Here is a 19,528-nt window from a genome sequence, read left to right on the forward strand (position 1 = left end):
CCTGTCACAGAGGACATCCCCTAAGGTAGTCACTTCATGCTTTATGACTCTGACCAAAGTGCAGCCACCAATGGGACGATCCGTGCCTCGGCTTACCGTGAGCTATCAGAAAGCACCAATGACCGTACAGGAGGAGTCTGCACAGAGAGGACATAGAAAACAATGCCGCTGCCAGAGACACACGGAAATAGCCATCAGCACACACTGTGGACACAACTAGCGGCCGGCCAAAGCCACACAGCACGACCTGCACACAGACATCATGGAGGACCGCCGCGATAACAAGGCACATAGCTCGCAGCCTCACTCAGCTCTGCTCTGCTCTGCTCTGCTCTGCTCTGCTCTGCTCTGCTCTGCTCTGCTCTGCTCTGCTCTGCTCTGCTCTGCTCTGCTCTGCTCTGCTCTGCTCTGCTCTGCTCTGCTCTGCTCTGCTCTGCTCTGCTCTGCTCTGCTCTGCTCTGCTCTGCTCTGCGCCACTGTGCTTGCACCCGGAAGTCTGGCTTGCAAGCCACAACCAATGAGTTGTCGAGGGCGTGGCTTATGAAAGACGCCTGCGAGTGGGCGTGACCATGGGTTTGTGTCCATGGTGAATGTTTATGCCTTCCGCTATAATTACATTGTGATCTGTTGATGGTTCCGGACACGCCTGACGCGAATACGTTTGTGAGGCTGACGCTGACAACGTTTGTAAGGACAATGGCCTCGGCGTCCCCGGCCTCCAGACCAAGCGCTACTTGGGACCAGGCTGACGCTGACTACATCCGTGAGAATAATGGCCTCCGCGACTCCTGCCTCCAGACTGAGCGCCACTAGGGGACCGGGCTGACGCTGACTACGTCTGTGAGGACCATGGCCTCCGTGCAGTGGCGTAACTAGAGATTGATGGGCCCCGATGCAAAGTTCGGAACCGTCCCCACCCCTCAACGTACCCCAACACTTGGGGTACGGGATGACACTGACACTCCGGGTACATGATAATCACGCTGACACTTGGCTCTTACCCTCAGCACCCAGGTTTCCCATGATCTAAAATCCCTCTATCAGCACCCAGCTTTCCTCTGTACTGACATCCAGGGGCGTAACTACAGCGGTCGCCATTGCGACTGGGCCCGGGAGGTTTGGAGCCCGGCAGCCTCCCAGCAGATCAGCAGCCAGCTCCTTTCAGTGAGAGAGGAGCTGCGCTGATCTGTCACAGACCACGCGGCTGCTATTTGACCCGATGCCACCGCCGACATCGGGCACCCCTGCCTGGTGTCAGCGGTGGCACCGGGCCCCCCTGCCTGGTGTCAGTAGCTGCAGCGGCTTCCCCATCACCGCACAGAGTAATGATGAAGCATAGCGCGGCCGGTGCTGCGCTATGCATCATCATTCTCACCCTGTGCCTGCGCGGTGATGTCACTCCCGTGCGACTGCTGTGCTGAGTGCACAGAGGGCAGGATACCGACCGCAGCATCGGGAGAGGGGAGGACGAGCAGCGGTGGAAGAGAAAAGCGGTGAGGACAGAGCAGCGGCAGGGGAGCGAGGAGAGAGGTGAGGACAGCAGCGGTGGAAGGAAGAGAGCGGGTGAGTACTTGTTTTTTTTTTATATAAATTAGCGAGTACACCGTTGCCAGAGTTTTGGGAAGGCTGCATTATACATGGAGGTCTGGGGAGGCTGCATTATTATACATGGAGGCCTGGAAAGGCTGCATTATACATGGAGGCCTGGAGAGGCTGCATTATACATGGAGGCCTGGAGAGGCTGCATTATTATACATGGAGGCCTGGAGAGGCTGCATTATGCATGGAGGTCTGGGGAGGCTGCATTATGCATGGAGGTCTGGGGAGGCTGCATTATACATGGAGGCCTGGAGAGGCTGCATTATACATGGAGGCCTGGAGAGGCTGCATTATACATGGAGGCCTGGAGAGGCTGCATTATACATGGAGGCCTGGAGAGGCTGCATTATACATGGAGGCCTGGAGAGGCTGCATTATACATGGAGGCCTGGAGAGGCTGCATTATACATGGAGGCCTGGAGAGGCTGCATTATACATGGAGGCCTGGAGAGGCTGCATTATACATGGAGGCCTGGAGAGGCTGCATTATTATACATGGAGGCCTGGAGAGGCTGCATTATTATACATGGAGGCCTGGAGAGGCTGCATTATGCATGGAGGTCTGGGGAGGCTGCATTATGCATGGAGGTCTGGGGAGGCTGCATTATGCATGGAGGTCTGGGGAGGCTGCATTATACATGGAGGCCTGGAGAGGCTGCATTATACATGGAGGCCTGGAGATTCTGCATTATACATGGAGGTCTGGGGAGGCTGCATTATTATACATGGAGGCTTGGGAAGGCTGAATTATACATGGAGGCCTGGAGAGGCTGCATTATACATGGAGGCCTGGAGAGGCTGCATTATACATGGAGGCCTGGAGAGGCTGCATTATACATGGAGGCCTGGAGAGGCTGCATTATACATGGAGGCCTGGAGAGGCTGCATTATACATGGAGGCCTGGAGAGGCTGCATTATACATGGAGGCCTGGAGAGGCTGCATTATGCATGGAGGCCTGGAGAGGCTGCATTATGCATGGAGGCCTGGAGAGGCTGCATTATACATGGAAGCCTGGAGAGGCTGCATTATGCATGGAGGCCTGGAGAGGCTGCATTATGCATGGAGGCCTGGAGAGGCTGCATTATACATGGAGGCCTGGAGAGGCTGCATTATGCATGGAGGCCTGGAGAGGCTGCATTATGCATGGAGGCCTGGAGAGGCTGCATTATGCATGGAGGCCTGGAGAGGCTGCATTATGCATGGAGGCCTGGAGAGGCTGCATTATGCATGGAGGCCTGGAGAGGCTGCATTATACATGGAAGCCTGGAGAGGCTGCATTATACATGGAGGCCTGGAGATTCTGCATTATACATGGAGGCCTGGGGAGGCTGCATTATACATGGAGGCCTGGAGAGGCTGGCTGCATTATTATACATGGAGGACTGGGGAGGCTGGCTGCATTATTATATATGGAGGTCTGGTGGGGCTGCATAATACAAAATGAAGGACACCTTATACATGGAATATAGGGGTGCATTATGCATGGAGGCGTATGGGGCTGCATAATACAATATGAAGTTTTATGGGGTTGCGTTATAATTCATATAGGACTATTGGGGTGCATTATAATATATGAAAGACCTTATACGGATCCTATATGGAGCCTACCTTATACATGGACTATGGGGGTGCATTATAAAACATGGAGGACTATGTGGTGCACTATAATATATGGAGTACTATGTGGTGCACTATAATATATGGAGTACTATGGGGTGAATTATAATATATGGAGAACTATGAGGTGAATTATAATACATGGAGAGCTATGAGAAATTCATGATAATAATTGAAGGGCTACTTTATACATGGAGGACTATGGGGGTGCATTATAATAGATGGAGGATTATGTGGTGCATTATTATATATTGAGTACTATGGGGTGAATTATAATGCATGGAGAACTATGGGAAATGCATTATAATACATGGAGGACTATGGAAGTGTATTCTAATATATGAAGGGTTATGTGGCCAATTAGATACCCTTTATACTAATTGGAAGCCTATGTGGGGGCCATTATTGTATTTGGAGAACTATATACAAGGGGGGACAAAGGTATAATCAGGGGATGGGAACGTTTTGTGCTGAGGGAAAAAGGCTCTTTCTTTATCGTTCCTATGGGAGACCCAGACATTGGGTGTATAGCTTCTGCCTCCGGAGGACACACAAAGTACTACACTCAAAAGTGTAGCTCCTCCCTCTGAGCCTATACACCCCCTGGAGAACCAGATCTAGCCAGTTCATTGCTTTGTGTTCAGGAGGCATACATCCACACATGCATTCTCATCTGATTTTTCATTTTTGGAAAGAGTTTGAAGAAAAGCGGGTCCAAGCTTGGACCCCCAGCATGTCCCTTCTCACCCCACTGTGTCGGCGGTGCTGTTAAGGTTGATTCCAAGACTGGAGCCTTACATGCCGTACTCCTTCACCATCCCTCCGGGGCTCTGGCTTGAAGTGGGAGTCAGCACGGTTCTCCATGCTTGGCAGGAGACCGGTCTCCATCCGCAGCCCTTCAGGATCCTGCTGGACGGAGCACTCACCCCCAGGGACTTGGAACCCTGCGTCTCAGCAAGCTAAGTACCTGAGAGGTTTATATTGTGGGGGTCCCTGTACTTTATTGTGGTGGGAGAGTGTGCTGAGTGATTTTTGTGACATTTCCGGCGGGTTCTCTGGCTGTCGCCTGAGAACCGCGCCGAGGGTGCCTGCGCGCCGGCCGCACCTCTCAAATTTAGGCCCCGGCTTCGCCGGAGGCCTACTTTCGGTTTCACTGCCCTCGCATGTCATTCATGCAGAGGGACAGTGCGGCTCCGCCCAGCGGCCGTTCTACATAGGGGAGGGACACTCCTCACTGAGTACATGTCTCCTCCCCTGTAAGTCTCTTTGGCCCTCCAGATCCCGCTCTCAGAGTGAGTCCCGCCCCCTCTCTTCGCTCCGGCGACATTTTCTCAGCGTTCTTCCCTGCGATCAGCGCTGCCTGCAGCATCCCTGCTAAGGTGCTTGGGGGTCCGGACTTTAGGATCTGGAGGGCATACAAACCGCTCCAGCGGTCTGGTAAGCCACAACCTCCGGTTGTGGACCTTCTGTATATACTCTATGGGGGTCATTCTGGCAGAGCCCCCACTTCAGCAGCATGTCACACACGAGGAGCAAGACTCCAAAGCTGTACTCAGTATGCACTGCATGTAAGCTCGTGCTGCCTGAACCGAGCACATATCCACATTGTGGTGCCTGCTCTAACCTGTCGATGCCTCAGCCTGGAATCGCACCCCCAGTGGTCGCTCAGGCTGCTCCTGCTCCTGTGGCTGAACCCCCGGCTTGGGTAGAATCCCTTTCTAGGTCTCTCTCCCAGTCTTTTGCCGACTCCATGGGACAGCTATCCAGGACTTTGCTGAGCATGCATCAGCCCCCTTCACAGGGTGCCTCTGCTGCTAGGGCTCTCTCAGCGGAGCTCACAGAAGATTCATCATCTGCCCCCAGACCCCGTCCTCCTAAGAGGAGACGCAGGGCTCCCTCTCCTTCCTCGTCCCGCGGCTCTGTTTCAGAAGCTGACTCGCGGGACGAGGAGGATGCCTTTACAGGGGGCTCGGAGGCTACCTCCATGTGCCCCATTGATCTGTCCGAAAGTGACTCAGATGTTAGTGATTTGATTGCGTCCATTAATTCTGTACTGGACCTCAATCTGCCAGTATCAGAGGAACAACCCTCTCTGGCAGAAAAGCACCAGTTTACCTCGCCTAAGAGGACAAAGAGTGTGTTCTTTAACCACTCCAGTTTTCAGGCCGCTGTGACCAAGCCTAGCGCCTGTCCTGACAAACGCTTCCCAAAGCGTGGTTCTGATGACCAGTTTCCATTTCCACCTGAGGTGGTCAAGGAGTGGGCTCATTCACCAAAGGTAGACCCCCCGGTGTCTAGACTCTCAGCCCGGACCGTTGTATCAGTGGCTGATGGAACCTCTCTTAAGGATTCCACTGACCGCCAGGTTGACCTTCTAGCCAAGTCTGTATATGAGGCGGCAGGGGCCTCGTTCTCCCCATCGTTTGCAGCAGTGTGGGCTCTCAAAGCCATCTCTGCTTCTCTAGAGGAGATACATTCCCTCGCCAGGGAATCTATGCCCGAAATGGTTGCCTTAACTTCTCAAGCTTCAGCTTTTTCATCCTATGCCATGTCTGCCATGCTGGAGGCTTCTCACCGCACTGCGGTGGCTTCGGCTAATTCCCTCGCTATCCGCAGGATCTTGTGGCTTCGAGAGTGGAAGGCAGATGCTTCTTCAAAGAAGTACCTTGCTGGACTCCCTTTTGCTGGGTCCAGGCTGTTCGGTGAACAGCTGGATGAAATTATTAAGGAAGCTACTGGCGGGAAGAGTACTTCCATGCCACAAACCAAAACCAGGAAACCTGTCCAGGGTAGGAATCAGTCGAGGTTTCGTTCCTTTCGTTCCTCCAACTGGTCGTCCTCTAAGCCCTCGGCCTCGTCCACTAACTCAGCCAAGGACCAAAAATCCAACTGGCGCACAAAGGCGCGTCCACAGAAGACCGCAGGAGCTGCCGCCACTAAGGCAGCCTCCTCTTGACTATCTGTCCGCGCCAGCAACGTCCTTAGTCGGTGGCAGGCTCTCCCACTTTGGCAACGTGTGGTTTCAACACGTCTCCGATCTGTGGGTGCGGGATATCATCTCCCACGGCTACAGGATAGAATTCTCTTCCAGCCCGACAGACAGATTTTTTCTGTCAACTCCCCCCTGTTCCAAGGCCGCCGCCTTCTCTCAGGCCGTGGCATCCTTGCAGGCCAACGGAGTAATTGTACCGGTTCCCGCCCGGGAACGGTTCAGAGGTTTCTACTCAAATCTCTTCCTAGTCCCCAAAAAGAACGGTTCCTTCCGGCCCATCCTGGATCTCAAGCTTCTCAACAAGCATGTTCAGGTGCGGCATTTTCGCATGGAGTCTCTGCGGTCAGTCATTGCCTCAATGACCCAAGGGGAGTTCCTGGCATCCATCGACATCAGAGATGCCTATCTCCATGTGCCAATTGCAGTTTCACACCAGCGTTGGCTACGCTTTGCAATAGGAGAAGATCACTTCCAATTCGTGGCTCTCCCCTTCGGGTTTGCCACGGCCCCTCGGGTATTCACCAAGGTCATGACAGCAGTGGTTGCGGTTCTGCACCTCCAGGGGTTGGCAGTGCTCCCTTACCTGGACGACCTTCTGGTCAAGGCTTCATCCAGCGCAGACTGTCAGCGGAGTGTCTCGCTCACTCTCGCCACTCTAGCCCAATTCGGGTGGCTGGTCAATCTGCCCAAATCCACTCTAACTCCGACCCAGAGTCTCACGTACCTAGGGATGCAGTTCGAGACTCTGCCGGCACTTGTGAAGTTGCCCTTGATCAAACAGCAGTCCCTCCAACTGGCGGTGCGCTCTCTGCTGAGGCCCCGCCGTCATTCCATCAGGCACCTGATGCAGGTGCTGGGTCAGATGGTGGCGTCAATGGAGGCTGTTCCCTTTGCCCAGTTCCATCTGCGTCCACTGCAGCTGGACATTCTCCGCTGTTGGGACAAGCGGCCTTCCTCCTTGCGCAGGTTAGTGGCTCTGTCACCACAGACCAGGAGCTCTCTTCAGTGGTGGCTTCGGCCCCTCTCTCTGTCTCAGGGACGCTCCTTCCTGGCCCCTTCCTGGGTGATCCTCACCACGGATGCCAGTCTATCCGGCTGGGGAGCGGTATGTCTCCACCACCGAGCTCAGGGCACTTGGACTCCGTCCGAGTCAGCCCTCTCGATCAATGTGCTGGAAACCAGAGCCGTGCTCCTGGCTCTCCTAGCTTTTCACCACCTATTGGCGGGCAAGCACATCCGAGTCCAGTCAGACAACGCGACAGCGGTTGCCTACATCAATCACCAAGGCAGGACACGCAGCCGCCTGGCAATGTTGGAGGTACAACGTATCCTTCAGTGGACGGAGGACTCCAAGTCCACCATATCCGCAGTCCACATCCCAGGCGTGGAAAACTGGGAGGCAGATTATCTCAGCCGTCAAACCGTGGACGGTGGCGAGTGGTCCCTGCATCCGGCAGTGTTTCAGTCGATCTGCCGCAAGTGGGGCACTCCGGACGTGGACCTAATGGCATCCCGTCTCAACAACAAGGTTCCGGTTTACGTGGCTCGCTCCCACGATCCTCAGGCATTCGCCGCGGACGCTCTGGTTCAAGACTGGTCCCAGTTTCGTCTGTCCTACGTGTTTCCCCCTCTAGCTCTCTTGCCCAGAGTTCTGCACAAGATCAGAATGGAGGGCCGTCGAGTCATCCTCATTGCTCCGGACTGGCCCAGGCGAGCTTGGTATCCAGACCTGCTCCATCTGTCCGTAGAGGTGCCGTGGCATCTTCCGGACCGTCCAGACCTTCTCTCACAAGGTCCGTTTTTCCGCCAGAATTATGCGGCTCTCAGATTGACGGCGTGGCTCTTGAGTCCTGGATCTTGACGGCTTCCGGTATCCCCCCTGAAGTCATCTCCACTATGACTCGGGCCCGTAAGTCTTCCTCTGCCAAGATCTATCACAGGACTTGGAAAATTTTCCTGTCCTGGTGTCGCTCTTCCGGCCATCCTCCTTGGCCTTTTTCCTTGGCGACCCTTCTGTCTTTTCTACAGTCCGGTCTGCAGCTGGAACTGTCCCTCAACTCTCTCAAGGGACAAGTCTCGGCTCTGTCAGTGCTGTTCCAGCGGCGTATCGCCCGGCTGGCTCAGGTCCGCACCTTCATGCAAGGTGCGTCTCACATCATTCCGCCTTACCGGCGGCCCTTGGATCCCTGGGACCTCAATTTGGTTCTTCCGGTTTTGCAGAAACCCCCCTTTGAGCCTTTTAGGGAGGTTTCTTTGTTTCGTCTTTCACAGAAAGTGGTCTTTCTAGTGGCCATAACTTCCCTCAGGAGAGTCTCTGATTTGGCTGCGCTCTCTTCAAAGTCACCTTTTTTGGTTTTTCATCAAGACAAGGTGGTTCTCCGTCCGACTCCGGACTTTCTCCCTAAGGTGGTTTCTCCTTTCCACCTTAACCAGGACATTTCCCTGCCTTCCTTTTGTCCGGCTCCTGTTCATCGCTTTGAAAAAGCGTTGCATACTCTGGATCTGGTGCGGGCGCTCCGGATCTATGTGTCTCGCACCGCTGCCTTTAGGCGGTGCACCTCTCTTTTTGTGCTAACCACAGGTCGGCGTAAGGGCCTCTCTGCTTCTAAGCCGACCTTAGCCCGTTGGATTAGGTCGACCATTTCGGATGCCTACCAGTGTTCTCAGGTGCCCCCCCCGCCGGGGATCAAGGCACACTCGACCAGAGCTGTCGGTGCCTCTTGGGCTTTCAGGCACCAGGCTACGGCTCAGCAAGTCTGTCAGGCTGCCACTTGGACTAGCCTGCATACCTTTTCAAAGCACTACCAAGTGCATGCTCATGCTTCGGCAGATGCGAGCTTGGGCAGACGCATCCTTCAGGCGGCTGTCGTCCATTTGTGAAGTTAGGCTCCGCCTACTTCTCAGTTTTTTCTGTTTATTCCCATCCATGGACTGCTTTGAGACGTCCCAATGTCTGGGTCTCCCATAGGAACGATAAAGAAAAAGAGAATTTTGTTTACTTACCGTAAATTCTTTTTCTTATAGTTCCGTATTGGGAGACCCAGCACCCTCCCTGTTACCTGTTGGCAGTTTCTTGTTCCGCGTGTTATCACCGGCTGTTGTTGTGAACAGAGTCTCCGGTTGTTCCGGTTATTTCTCTGTTTCTACTTGTGGGTGGCTATTCTCCTTCAGCTTTTGCACTAAACTGGCTAGATCTGGTTCTCCAGGGGGTGTATAGGCTCAGAGGGAGGAGCTACACTTTTGAGTGTAGTACTTTGTGTGTCCTCCGGAGGCAGAAGCTATACACCCAATGTCTGGGTCTCCCAATACGGAACTATAAGAAAAAGAATTTACGGTAAGTAAACAAAATTCTCTTTTTCCCTCAGCACCCAGCTTTTACATGCTCTGATATGGGAAAGCTGGGTTTCTGAGGGAAAGATGTATAGCAGAGCATGGGGAAGCTGGGTGCCGAGGACAAGATGGATATCCGGACATAGGAAAGCTATGAAAGTGCTGATAGAGGGATTTCAGATCATGGGAAATCTGGGTGCTGAGGGTAAGAGCCAAGTGTCAGCATCATTATCCTGTACCCCGAGTGTCAGTGTCATTATCCCGTACCCCAAGTGTCGATGTATGTGGAGGGGGGGCCCAGGTCTGAACTTTGCAGCGGGGCCCATCAAACTAGTTACACCACTGCTGATATCCATCTTGGTCTCGGCACCCAGCTTTCCCATGCTCTGCTTTATATCTTTCCCTCAGCACCCAGCATTCCCATATCAGAGCATGGGAAAGCTGGGTGCTGAGGAAAAGAGCCTTTTTTCCCTCAGCACAAACCGTTTGAATCCCCTGCTTGTATCTTTATCCACCCTCATATATAGTTCTCCAAATACTGTAATGGCCCCCACATAGCCTTCCATATAGTATAAAGGGTCCCACATAACCCTTCATATAATAGAATACACCCCCATAGTCCTCTATTTATTATAATGCATTTCCCATAGTTCTCCATGTATTATAATTCACCCCATAGTACTCAATAGATTATACTGCACCACATAAGCCTCCATGTTTTATAATGCACCCCCATAGTTCACGTATAAGGTAGGCTCCATAGTCCTCCATATATTATAATGTAGCCCCCATAGTCCTATATGTATTATAATGCAGCCCCATAAACCTTCATATTGTATTATGCAGCCCCATACTCCTCCATGCAAATGCACCCCTATAGTTCATGTATAAGGTGTCCTTCATTTTGTATAATGCAGCACCCACAGGCCTCCCTGTGCATAATGCAGAACCCAGAGGCCTCCTTGTGTATAATGCAGCACCCCCAGGCCTCTGGCCACCGTGTACTCCCTGATTTAAGAAACAAAAAAAAAATTACTCACCTCTCTGTTCGTTTCACCACTGCTCCATCCTCACCTCTGTCCTCCCTTCCCCTGCTGCTCCGGTCACTGTCCTCCCATCCTGCGCTCTATGCTCTCAGCACAGCAGTCGCACAGGAGTGACGTCACCGTGCACAGGGGGAGAATGATGGAGCATGGAGTGCCGCTCTGTGCTTCATCATTGCTGTGTGCGATGACGGGCGAGGGGGCCCAGTGCCGCCGCCGATGACACCGGGCAGGGGGACCTGGTGCCGCCGCTGATGACAGCAGGCAGGGGGGCCCAGTTCCGCCGCCGATGACGCCGGGCAGGGGGCCCGGTGCTGCCGCCGATGACACCGAGCAGGGAGGCCCAGTGCCGCTGCCGATGACACCGGGCAGGGGGACCTGGTGCCGCCGCTGATGACAGCAGGCAGGGGGGGCCCAGTTCCGCCGCCGATGACGCCGGGCAGGGGGCCCGGTGCTGCCGCCGATGACACCGAGCAGGGAGGCCCAGTGCCGCTGCCGATGACGCCGGGCAGGGGGGCCGAGTGCCGCCGCCGATGACCCCGGGCAGGGGGGCCCGGTGTCAGCGGCATCGGTATATATAGCGACCGCGTGGTCTGCAGAGCGGGCCCCTAAACTGCCAGGCCCGGTCGCAATGGCGACCTCTGCGACCGCGGTAGTTACGCCCCTGCCTCCGTGTCTCCTGTTTCCAGACCAAGCGCTACTTGGGACTGGGCTGATGCTGACTACATCTGTGAGAATTCTGGCCTCTGCGTCTCCGGCCTCCAGACACAGTGCCACTAGGGGACCAGGCTGACGCTGACAACGTTTGTAAGGACAATGGCCTCGGCGTCCCCTGCCTCCAGACCAAGCGCTACTTGGGACCAGGCTGACGCTGACTACATCCGTGAGAATAATGGCCTCCGCTTCTTCTGCCTCCAGACAGAGCACCACTGGGGGACTGGGCTGACGCTGACTACATCCGTGAGGACAATGGCCTCCGCGTCTCCTGCCTCTAGACTGAGCGTGACTAGGGGATCGGGCTGACATTGACTATGTTTGTAAGGACAATGGCTTCTTTATCTCCTGCCCATTGACCAGCATGCTAAGACACGTCATCAAAGCACCCAACTAGGTGATACAACTGCCTCTTCCTCTGCTATGAGGCAGGAGATCCGGAGGCCATTGAACTCACAAACATAGTCATGGCAGCCTGGTCCCATAGTGGTGCTCTTTTTGGAGGCAGGTGATGCGGAGGCCATTGTCCTCACAGATGTAGCCACATCAGCGGCGCATAATGGGGTATCTGAGGTATTCGGTATCCGGCGGCTAATATGGTATTCGCACCGATACTTTCATTTTCATTTCTGGACTTCCTTGCGCCTTTTTCCAGCCAATGAACACATCTGACGTTGCTTGCCCTCACAGTAAAGGCCCCGTCACACACAGAGATAAATCTTTAGCAGATCTGTGGTTGCAGTGAAATCATGGACATATTGTTCCATTTGTACACAGCCACAAACCTGGCACTGATTGTCCACAATTTCACTGCAACCACAGATCTTCTGCAGATTTATCTGTGTGTGTGACAGGCCCTTTACGGCGCAGCCATCTTTGTTGTGGTGTTACTGTGATTGGCTTGGCCGCACAGCATCATAAGGGGCTATATAAGGCTGCCGCCATTTTGTGAACGCACATTAATTCCTAAGCTGCCGGTTTAGCTAGACTGTACGGTGTGTGGGACAGTGTTTCTCCAGCCAACTAATACTAGTCCTTCTAAGGGCTGAAGATATTTAGCATTAGCTGCTAGCGGCTGTGTAAATCATAGAAACAGGTATAGGGACAGTGCAGTGCGTTCTATGAGAGAAGCGTTCCTGCTACACAATCCAAAATAGTCCTTGTAAGTAAAGGCTGCTTTACACCAGACAATCTATCGTGCGATAGATCGTCGGGGTCACGGTTTTTGTGACGCACATCCGGCATCGCTGGCGATGCCGGCCTGTGTGACACCTCCTAGCGACGCAGTATCGCTCACAAATCGTGAGTCGGGTACTGCTCGTTAGGTTCCATAATATCGGTTACTTTAGTCGCCCATCGTTTCCGTGGTAGCACACGTCGCTCCGTGTGACACCACGGGAACGATGAGCAGCTCACCTGCCTCCCGCGGCCGCCGCCGGCTCTATGTGGAAGGAAGGAGGTGGGCGGGATGTTTACATCCTGCTCATCTCCGCCCCTCCGCTCTGATTGGCCGGCGGCCGTGTGACGTCACTGTGACGCCGAACGTCCCTCCCACTCCAGGAAGTGGACGTTCGCCGCCCACAGCGAGGTCGCACGAGAGGTAAGTATGTGTGACGGGGTTTAGTAACTTTGAGCGACACGGGCAGCGATTTGCCCGTGACGCAAAAAGGACGGGGGCGGGTACGATCGATTGTGAAATCGCACAATCGATCGTACCGTGTAAAGCAGGCTTTAGAGTTGAGTGGGATGCCAATATTCCGGGGCTGGCAAGTCATTAACGGACTTAAAAATAAGTCCGATCCGCTCCGGAATCCGGTGCCCATATAAGTCAATGGGGACCGGAATTCGGAGGTTAAAAACGTTTGTGGAGGGGCTAGGAGTGAGCGCGGCATACTCATTGAGCCGCTGTCATGGCGGCACACTCCTTCCGGGTCACGCTGTTACCTTCCGGAGCCGACAATTCGATATTCATTGTTTTCCCCGCCCACCGGCGCGTTGGTTGCAGCTAGACACGCCCCCATCCTGAGTGCAGCGTGTCAGCTAACTGCAACCAATCACAGGCGCAAGGACGGCCGGTGGGAGGGGAAAGCAGTGCAGTGTTGGTCAGTTCAGTTCACGGTGGTAAACATTCGGCAGCACAGTTATAGCGCGCGGCTGCAGCCCCAGCCATCGCGCTGTATCTGTGCTGTGTATACAGTGCCCAGAGTCACACGTGCGAGGCTGCCCGGGTGCTGCCATGTCAGCCTCGCGTGAGCCCCTCAAATGTGTGACTGCGGTGAAAGTAAAAAAAAAAAAAACGACGTGCGGTCCCCCCTAATCTTCATCCCCAGCCAAGATAACGCCGGCTGAGGGCTGGTATATCCTCAGCCTGCAGCCGCCCGGTACTGCGGATGCGACCATACCGGTGTGCGCTACTGGCTCTTCCCGCTGGCGTGATGCGGTGCCAGTCGGGGTAATAGCAGGATTAGCAGCGGTGCACGGCTGCTGCTAAACCCTAGGTTTGTGTGATAGCACAGGTGTCTATCAGATACCTGCATCACACAAACCTGTAAGTGACAGTAAATAAGCACAGACACAGAGAACAATCCTTTATTTGGAATAAAGTACAAAACACCCCCTGCTTCTCTTTATTAACCCCTTTCAGCCCCCGGGCACTTTGCGTTTTTGTTTTTTGCTCCTTTTCTTCCGAGAGCCGTAACTTTTTTATTATTCCGTCAATCTTGCCATATGAGGGCTTGTTTTTTGCGGGACGAGTTGAACTTTTAAATGAAACCATAGGTTTTACCATATAGTGTACTGGAAAACAGCAAAAAAATTCCAAGTGTGGAAAAACTGAAAAAAAAGTGTGATCGCACAATAGTTTTTGGGATATTTTATTCACCGTGTTCACTTTATGGTAAAACTGATGTATCTATGTGATGCCTCAGGTCGGTGCGAGTTTGTAGACACCAAACATGTATAGGTTTACTTGTATCTAAGGGGTTAAAAAATATTCACAAGTTTGTCCAATAAAAGTGGCGTACGTTTTGCGCCATTTTCCGAAACACGTAGCGTTCTCATTTTTCGGGATCTATGGCTCAGTGTTGGCTTATTTTTTGCGTCTCGAGCTGACATTTTTAATGGTACCATTTTTGCGCAGATGCTACGTTTTGATCGCCTGTTATTGCATTTTGCATAAAACATGCGGCGACCACAAAACGTAATTTTGGCGTTTGGAATTTTTTTGCCACTACGCCGTTTACCAATCAGATTAATTGATTTTATATTTTGATAGATCGGGCATTTCTGAACGCGGCGAAACCAAATATGTGTATATTTATTTATTTTTTAACCCAGTAATTTTCAATGGGGTGAAAGGGGGGGTGTTTTGAACTTTTAGGTTTTTGTTTTTTTTTGTTTTTTTTTATTTTTTAAAACTTTTTTTTTTACTATTTTTTTTATTTTACCAGTCCCCCTAGGGGGCTATAGCGATCAGCAATCCGATCGCTGATCGCTATCTGCTGATCACAGCTATACAGCTGTAAACAGCAGAAATAGTCACTTTCTTTTTCCCTCTGCTCCCGGCCGTGGAAAAACGAAAGTGAAACTTCGTAGCTGCAGGCGTCATCACATGACCCTGTGCTACGATGGCAACCACCGATGGTCACGTGATCACGCACGTGACTTCCGGTGGGGGCAGCGGTAAGTAAAAAACATGGCCGCGCGCATTTAGATCTTGCTGCCAGACTTTGGCAGCAAGATTTAAGGGGTTAATGGCCGCGGGTGGAAGCGATTCCACCCACGGCTAGCAGGCACACATATCAGCTGTTGAAAACAGCTGATATGTGTGCTGACCGCCGCCTGCCTGCGGCAGGGGGCGGGGCTTAACGGGACACAATCCATGACGGATAGATCCGTCCAAGGTCGTGAAGGGGTTAACCCCAAACACCCTGCAGCTCCGACGTAATCCACAGGAGAAGTCCCACGCTGCTTCAGCTCTGCTACATCTGAATATCACAGAGAGCAGCACGACCGACCGCTCTCTGTGAGCTCCAGAGAATGAATGAGCTGTGCTTTTGAGCGGTGATGTCACTCAGGTCATTTGCGGTCACAGCTGGAGGTTCCCACGGTCCTTCATCTGATCGCAGGTAACCTGACCTCAGGTGGAGGTCACTGTGTTCACAGACCTGCATCTCCTAGCAGAAAAAGCGCAGTTTTTTTGGCCAAGAGATGCAGATTTTGTGCTGAAATTTTTATACCATATTCCTGAATCCAATCTACATCTCCTGGCAAAAAACGGTGTTTTGATGCAATTTTTATGCCGCGGTTTTTGCCGCGGTTATTTTTTCAGTGATTTTTGCCGTGGTTTCTTGGCAGGAGGTGCACATTTGGTGCTGAAATCGCCTGCACCAGCTTTCAGCACCAAATTTCCACCTGTGGCAGAATTTTTTAAATTTTTTTTTTTATTTTTGGGGGCCAAGGGATGCAAATTTGATGCTGTGATTTTTACACCATATTCCTGCATCCAATGTACACCTGGCAAAAAACGCGGTGTTTTGACGCAATTTTTATGCCGCGGTTTTTGTTGTGGTTATTTTTCCGCGATTTTTGCCGCGGTTTCTTGCCAGGAGGTGCACATTTGGTGCTGAAATTGCCTGCACCAGCTTTCAGCACCAAATTTCCACCTGTGGCAGAATTTTTTTTACATTTTTTTTATTTTTGGGGGCCAAGGGATGCAAATTTGATGCTGAGATTTTTACACCATATTCCTGCATCCAATCTAGACCTCCTGGCAAAAAAACGCGGTGTTTTGACGCAATTTTTTGGCTACGATATTTGCCGCGGTTATTTTTACCAGGAGGTGTAGATTAGGTGCCAGAATATGGTGTAAAAATGTAATATTCACACAATTTACATCCCTTGGTCCAAAAATTAAAAAGAAACAAATGTTTAGACGCTGTTTTTGTGCGGTCTTGTGCCAGGAGGTGCAAATTTGGTGCAGGATTTTGGTGTATTACTTCACCAACAAATTTGCAGCTCCTGGCAGAAAACGGAATTGAAATGGTTTTCATACTGCTGGTTTTTGGCTGTTTTTTGCCAGGAGATGCAGATGTGGGATAAAATTGCACACACATGCACACTCCTGTCAGAAGTGTGCAGCTGTGCCGGTGATGCGCTGTCAGACTCGTGCGGGTCTGACATCACCCGGTACAGCCTGCCACTGTCTGAACATGAGCGTGCATGTACCTAGAAACACATGCACACTCCTGTCAGAAATGTGTGCGGGTGATGCGCTGTCAGACTTGTGCGGGTCTGACATCAGCCGGTACAGCCTGCCACTGTCTGCACATGAGCGTGCATGTACCTAGAAACACATGCACGCTCCTGTCAGATGTGTGTGCGGCTGTGCTGCGATGTCAGACTTGTGGGAGTCCCTCGCAAGTGTAACTGCCGCCTAAGATAAACCGCATGCGGGTTTTTTTTAATTTAAATAAATAATTAAAAAAAGACGTGCAGTCCCCCCCAATTTTCTTTCTCAGCCATGATAACGCCAGCTGGGGGCTGGTATATCCTCAGCCCGCAGCCGCCCGGTATAGCCGCATCTGTTAGATGTGACCATTCCGGTGCAATATCGGCTCATCTTGATTACCCTGGTGCGGTGGCAATCAAGGTAATAGCAGTGGTTAATACCAGCGCATGGCTGCTATTAAACCCCAGGTTTGTGATGGCACGGGTGTCTGTGAGATACTCGCATCACAAACCTGTAAAATTACAGTAAATAAATAAGACACAGAGAAATCCTTTATTTGGAATAAAGTACACACGCAGCCTCCTCCTTAACCACTTTATTATCCCAACACCCTGCAGCTCCAACGTAATCCACACGAGATCCAGCGAAGACACGTAAAGCTCTGCTACATGTCAGAGTGAGCAGCTATAGAGAAGACTGCCCGCTCTGAGTGCAGCGTAGTACTGAGCCGCGATAAGCGATGACTGCACGGCAGAGCTGTCACAGGCTGGGGGGCGCGTCAGCCAGGAACCAATCACAGCTGAGAGGATGGCCGGTGGGCGGGGAAAACACGGAAAGCTGTGTTATTGCGTGCACAGCACAGAAAGTGAAAGCGCGACCCAGAAGCAGTGTGCCGCCATGACAGAGTCTCTGTAAGTATGAAACGCTCATTTATTTATTGTTTTTTTTTTCATTTTTATTAATTGCCGGTCCCGGATCGTGCAGCCGGAATCCCGCACCCGGATCTGGCCCGTAAATAGTGCTGAAACCACGCGGATCCGGACATTTACAGTCCGGGCCCTCTCAGCACTACTTGCAAGGGCTGAACACAGTGTCCAATATGTGCTAGCAGCTGTGTAAATCATAGAACAAGGTATAGGGACAGTGTTAGTGCATTGTTTAGTTAGGTGACAGCCATTCCTGTTTTAAACCGGACAAAAAAAAATCCTCTTATTAGTGGTGCATATCAGGGCCAGATTATAGGCGGGGCTTCAGCCCCGGGGCACCCACCAAAAGAGCTTCCAAGGGGGCCCCCACCACCAGGGCCATACTTGCCACCCGTAAGACAGTCTAAATCAGCTGTGTTTTCGGGAGGGGGGGCACCTACATTTATTTGTATCTGCGTCTCTAAGACGCAAAAACAAACTGCGGGCGCAGGACGCTGATTGACCTCGGAAGTACCATCGCCTGTACTTCCGGGGTCAGAGGTGTGCCTGCTCCCTGCTCTGCTGTGGCGTCCAATGCTGCGGACGTCACAGCAGGACGCCGCGGACGTCACAGCAGGACGCCAGCGGAGGAGAAGACCCACGAGCGCGGCCGCGGAGGAGAAGACCCACGCGCGCGGCCGCGGAGGAGAAGACCCACGCGCGCGGCCGCGGAGCAGACCCACGCCGCGGCCAGGAGAGGAGACTAACCGGAGCAGGAGGATGGCCGCGGCACTGGAACAGCAGCAGGAGGATGGCGGCCTAAACCGGAGCAGCAGGAGGATGGCATCAGAGCAGGTAGGGGCAGAGCTGAAGAAAGATGTGTGGTGTGATGCAGAGCTGTGTGTGTGTGTGTGTGTGTGTGTGTGTGTGTGTGAAGCAGAGCTGTGTGTGTGTGTGTGTGTGTGTGAAGCAGAGCTGTGTGTGTGAAGCAGAGCCGTGTGTGTGAAGTAGAGCTGAAGAAAGATGTGTGGTGTGAAGCAGAGCTGTGTGTGTGTGTGAAGCAGAGCCGGGTGTGTGTGAAGCAGAGCCGGGTGTGTGTGAAGCAGAGCTGTGTGTGTGAAGCAGAGCTGTGTGTGTGTGTGTGTGTGTGTGAGTGAAGCAGAGCTGTGTGTGTGAAGCAGAGCTGTGTGTGTGTGTGTGTGTGTGTGTGTGAAGCAGAGCTGAAGAAAGATGTGTGGTGTGAAGCAGAGCTGTGTGTGTGTGTGAAGCAGAGCCGGGTGTGTGTGAAGCAGAGCTGTGTGTGTGTGAAGCAGAGCTGAAGAAAGATGTGTGGTGTGAAGCAGAGCTGTGTGTGTGTATATATGAATCAGAGCAGTCTGTGTGGCACCCCAGAACTATATGGGTCCTCCAGAGCGCTAAGCCACCCATCCCAGTAATGTGTACGCCACCAGAGCTGTTTGCCACTCCAGTAACGTCTATGCCCCCCCCAGTAATGTCTATGCCCCCTGCCCCTCCTGTAATGTATATATTGTAGGCCCCAGCCCCTCCTGTGATGTATATACAGCAGTGCTGTGTCAGTGTGCATGGTGTGCAGTCATGTCTGTTATTGATGGCCATCATGCAACACAGCCACATGTCCTGGAGGGGCTGGAAACAAGCGGGAGAGGTGAGTGAGGGTGCCGGTGACTTCTCCATATTAACACCTGTAATGCGTCTGTGTCTGCATGTATGTCAGTGTATATGACTGTGCATATATTTGTCTGTTTAAATGTATTTTTGTGAATTTGTCTTCAAATATGTATATGTACGTATGCCTGTATGTGTATGTGCGTGTCTGTGTGTGGATGGGGCCCACTGAGACTCAACCGGGGACCACAAAAACCTGGAGCCGTCCCTGGCTGCCTTAACATTGGGATCAATTAAAAATATGTGAGTAACTCTACTTTCTGTGTATAAGTGACGGCTGTGAGTGATCCTGGACTGTATCTGTATTGTACTGTGTGTATAAGTGATGGCTGTGAGTGATCCTGGACTGTGTCTGTATTGTACTGTGTGTATAAGTGATGGCTGTGAGTGATCCTGGACTGTGTCTGTAT

General features: G+C 52.4%; 1 protein-coding gene across 2 annotated transcripts in view; it reads right to left on the reverse strand.

Annotated features, from left to right (window-relative positions):
- SMIM29 (small integral membrane protein 29) overlaps nucleotides 1-544 on the reverse strand; it is a 119,413-nt gene extending 118,869 nt beyond the window's left edge. Inside the window, exon 1 of one of the 2 annotated variants that reach the window (XM_075335876.1) lies at nucleotides 457-544. The gene's annotated coding sequence lies outside the window, so the exon portion shown is untranslated. Of the gene's footprint in view, nucleotides 1-311; nucleotides 322-456 lie in introns of those variants that run through there. The other variant, XM_075335877.1, reaches the window with a different exon arrangement.
- Between the last annotated feature and the right edge of the window lie 18,984 nt (nucleotides 545-19,528).

The sequence above is a fragment of the Anomaloglossus baeobatrachus genome, chromosome 2 (genome assembly GCF_048569485.1).
Source record: "Anomaloglossus baeobatrachus isolate aAnoBae1 chromosome 2, aAnoBae1.hap1, whole genome shotgun sequence".
Lineage (NCBI taxonomy): Eukaryota > Metazoa > Chordata > Amphibia > Anura > Aromobatidae > Anomaloglossus > Anomaloglossus baeobatrachus.